Genomic DNA, 4,467 nt, shown 5'->3' with positions numbered 1-4,467 from the left:
CCTTATCAGCCATGCTGGTCTAGGGAGTGGAGGAGGGAAAGGGTGAAAGGTGCCTGTTGCCCCGCCTCCCGCTAGGGAACTGCCCTGGGAGAGACTTCCCTTGTACCCTCCTCAACGTCCAGCAGCCTACCAACATGGTCTAACCTGGCCCAACTCTCCTGTCCACATGTGCTACCCAGCAACTGGAACCATCCTCTCCCTCCCTGGCTCAGTCCCTCGCTCCGTCCCTCAGTCCCTCCGTCCCTCCCTCTCTCCTCTGTCCACCCTCTCTCTTTTTACAGGTACTATCTTACTGCTATGTAGACCAGGATGGCTTCAAACTCCAAAGATCTCTCTGTCCCTCTTTCCAGAGTACTGGCGTTAAAAGGTAGACCCAACCACACCGGATAATTAACTTTTTTTCAGGGCACGTGTGTGGCGGTCAGGGGGAAACCGCCTTCTGGAGTTGGCTCTTTCTCTCACTATGTAGGTCCCTGGGGAGTGCAAGGCAGTGAGGCTTGTTGGCTGACACCTCTACCCACTGAGCTTTCTTGTCTTTCGTTTGCCTTCTGTCTCTCCTTCATTCCCTCTTGTCCTTCTTTTGATACAGTGTCTCCCTGAACTCGATACAGTGTCTCCTTGAACTCCGTGCTGCGGGTGATGGTTTTTAAACCCTTGATCTTCTCGCCTTTACCTCCCACGTGGTATGATTGCAGGAACGAGGCACTGTGCCTGGTTTCGCGGTACTGGGAATTGCGTCCAGACTGTTGCACATGCCAGGCAAGACTACCAACTGAGCTGCATCCCCAACCCTGTATGCTTAAAGAAGAAGGAAAGGAAGAAGAGAAGGAAGGAAGAAAACGCCAAAGACATCTCGTCCCACCCCTGCTCAGACCCTTGCGATGGCTCTTCATTACCATTGTGTATGGGGGGTGGGTGTCTCCTAGCCCATTCAGACTGCTTTGTCAAAAACTATGAATGCCTTTGTTCAGAAACAATAACTTTTGTTTGTTTGTTTCTCACAGTTCTGGAGGTTGGAGGAAGTCCAGATCAAGGCACAGGCAGATTCTGAGCGTCACACTCTTAAAGTCAGTACCTTATAGCTTCTCTGTGTCAACTTGGGAAGGGATAGCTGGGCATTTAGGGTCCAGTATGATGATGCCCACCTGCAGTCTCAGCATTTAAGAAGCCTCTTAAAGAGTCAGGAGGATGGAGAGTTCTGGCTACCCTGGGGCACAGAGAGAGACCCTGTCTCAGACACACAAAATCAATTTCACAGGCAGAAATCCCACTCGGGAGATCACGACCTAATTACCTCCAGGTGCCCTCCATCCTGTCATCTTGGACATTAGGGTTTCCACTCAATAATGTGACTGGAATCAGAAGGTTCAGACCCGTAGCACGCGTGTTTCTTCTGACTCCCTCGTCCTCAGTCCTTCCTGAGCTCAGGTGCTGCCGCTGCCCATAGCTCCTGGAAAGGACCAGAGCTTCTTATGCCTCAGGGTCTCCGCCACTAGGCTCCCTAGGTTTTATGAGGCAGGGTCTTGTGTACACCAGGTTGCTCTCAAACATACTGTGTAGCCCAGACCTTGAGTCTTTTTTCTCTACCTCCCAAGTGCTGGGATGACTGGAATGAACCACTAGGCTTGAGAGGGGACTTCCTAGAGCAGGAAGCATTTCAAGTTGTCCCTGTGCTCTGACAAGCTCCCAATCTCTCTGCTAATCCTCCCAGCACAGCAGGGAACAACACCCAGGAGGCTTGCTAGGTGCCAGCTGTCCTGCCTTGGACAGGGTCTCTTTCTCTCTGTGTGTGTCTCTGCTTCTCTCTATATAAAGTGGGCTGAGGGTGCCTGACTGTCTTTGGGGGAGAGCAAGTGATCCATAGATGTACAAATGCCTTGTGGTTCATGATCCATCCCTTCTCCTGAGGGCAGGGGGTATCTCCAAGACAGCCTCTTAGTTAGCCACTTCCCTGGTGTAGATTAAAAAGGAAGGGCCAGGACTGGGAAGGAATGAAGCCAGGCAGACTCAGATTTTCTAGATAATCACTGACTGTGCAAGTTCCTTGGGGCAGGCAGGAGGGTGAAAATTCCTTGCACTTAGTTGAAAAGGAAGAATTCCCATGGTGGTGAGGTCCTGCTGCAGCCTGGGTTCAGATACTGGGACAGGGAATGAGCATCAGTGAAGAAATGAATTGTCTGACCAACCAGATGAGTTTCACATAAGTGGCTGGCCCCAAATAGATCTAACCATTTTTCTACATCAAAAACAAGCATGTTTTCCCATCCCCCAATGTAAATCTCCAGCAAAAACAAATATGTTTTTCTCAACTTTTACATCAAGATATCTTTAAACCAAAAACCAACACTTACCATTTTGTTAGCTTGGCTAAACAGAAAACACTGTTTAGTTTTTTGCATGTTTTTTTTTGTGCATTTGTTTGAGACAGGGTTTCACTATGTAGTCCTGGCTGTCCTGGAACTCACTGTGTAGACCAGGCTGGCCTTGACATCACAGAGATGCACCTGCCTCTGCCTCCTGAGTGCTGGGATTAAAGATGTGCACCGCTATGCCCAGCTTCAGAAAACATTTTTTAAGGGAAATGCAGAAATATTGAAATTTGCAAAGGCTGCCTATTTGGAAAACAAATGCTAAGTTTCATTAAGTATAGGGAATTCCTGTCTGCATTTTTAATACTCTTCCAAGGTCTGTTAGGGTATTACATATCTACTAAGACCCCCTTCTCACAGTGTTTTTAAGTTGATGCTATTTATATAAAATGTATGATCCTATTTTTTATTTTTTGAGACTCAGTTTTGTGTCTTTTTAATTTGTATGTGTCTATCAATGGATGTCACATGTGTCTAGGTGACTGCAGAGGCAAGAAAAGAGTCTCAGATCCTTGAAGTTCCAGTCACCAGCGGTAACAGGTGTCCAACGTGCTGGGAACCAAACATGGGTTCTCTGGAAGAGTGTGCATGCTCTTCATTCCTGAGTTATCAATGCAGCCCATGACCTTACTCTCTAGATACCATGAGTGATGGTGAGTTAAAATGTATATTCTGTTTTATTTTCAATCCCAACTGAGTTCATTCACCAAATAGTTTGTAAATATTTGCACGTATACTCTCATGTAACTTAACACCTCTACCCTCCTCTAGGTCTGTGGCACTAGTAGCACCCATGAGGACCAGCATGAGAATTTGTTCTAGCATTTTTGGTGTTGTCTCTGGTGCCCTCAGCTACTCCCAAATTCCCACACCAGTCAGATGCACAGCATCTCCCTCCACTTGTAACATTCGAATGACTGTAGGCGTGGTCTGATGTCCACCATGGAATGAAATCTCCTGAAAGTGGGACCCCTTTGCTTTAGACGTGTTGCTATTCTTGGAGATGTCCTAGAAACATTATATACACTGGTATCCAGGATGTATGATTGGGGCAAATTCATAAAATATTACTGTAGACTTTCACCTAGACATGGAAGCTGAGAACGTATAGCTTATCTGCAAGTTGGAGAGAGAGAGACAGAGAGAGAGAGAGACAGAGAGAGAGAGAGACAGAGAGAGAGAGAGAGAGAGAGAGAGAGAGAGAGAGAGAGAGAGAGAGAGAGACCTGGCCTGATGCTAGCTTTTGAAACCTGAAAGCTCTCCCTTCCCCAGTGAACTCTCTCCTCCAACAAGACTGCACCTAATTCCTCTTAAACTTTCCACTAACTGAGAAACAATCACATTCGTTGAGTCTGCTGGGACCATTCTTATTCAAAGGACACACACACACACACACACACACACACACACACACCCCACACTAATGTGATACAATTTAATAAATAAATCTAGATTCCCATGAGAGAGCAAACACAATTACCTGTCATTTTTTCCCTCATCACTATCTCTTGTCTTTCCCAGTCTCGAGTCCCCTTTGACTTTCATTTAATGTTTGACAGCCACCTGACCTAAAAACAGACTCTTGGGACATTAGTACTATGAAGTGACACCCACCCTGGAATGGATCAAGTCGAACTGCAATCAAAACTACAAACAACTGGTGTGGCTAGGTGTGGGAGCATTGGGCTGGGGTGGAGGTCAGCCTAGCCCTTTCCTAGACACAGGTTCCTCAGGGACAGGATTGATTTCCACGGGCCAGTCACGGAGCTTGAGTGGGGAGGGACCACTTTTTTTTAAAAAATATTTTACTTATTTATTTGTGTATACAGTCTTCTGCCTGCATGCCAGCAGAGGGCACCAGATCTCATTCAAGGTGGTCATGAGCCACCATGTGGTTGCCAGGAATTGAACTCAGGACCTCTGGAAGAACAGTCAGTGCTCTTAACCGCTGAGCCATCTCTCCAGCCCCCAGGAGGGACCACTTTTAAGAGTACTTTTCCACGCCTGTAGCACTGGGAGCCTGAATAGATGCTGGTGTTGGAGAGGTTAGCCACAGTCATCGGCTGTTTACTCTTGGGGGGGGTCTGTCTCTGCGATT

At 47.2% G+C, this 4,467-nt stretch overlaps 1 long non-coding RNA gene across 2 annotated transcripts; it reads left to right on the top strand.

The window, feature by feature from the left end:
* The first annotated feature begins 1,003 nt into the window (after window positions 1–1,003).
* On the top strand, window positions 1,004–4,065 carry LOC110342266. 2 transcript variants are annotated; one of them, XR_005872297.1, is made up of 3 exons: window positions 1,004–1,067; window positions 2,848–3,022; window positions 3,929–4,065. It is a non-coding gene; the product is annotated as an uncharacterized LOC110342266 (long non-coding RNA). The 2 variants fall into 2 exon arrangements; XR_002384294.1 differs by lacking the exon at window positions 3,929–4,065 and adding an exon at window positions 3,141–3,256.
* Window positions 4,066–4,467: the final 402 nt, after the last annotated feature.

The sequence above is a fragment of the Mesocricetus auratus genome, unplaced genomic scaffold, assembly GCF_017639785.1.
Source record: "Mesocricetus auratus isolate SY011 unplaced genomic scaffold, BCM_Maur_2.0 Super-Scaffold_100031, whole genome shotgun sequence".
NCBI classification, from domain to species: domain Eukaryota; kingdom Metazoa; phylum Chordata; class Mammalia; order Rodentia; family Cricetidae; genus Mesocricetus; species Mesocricetus auratus.
The sequence above is the reverse complement of the archived record's forward strand: the minus strand, read 5'-3'. Positions and strand labels throughout refer to the sequence as shown.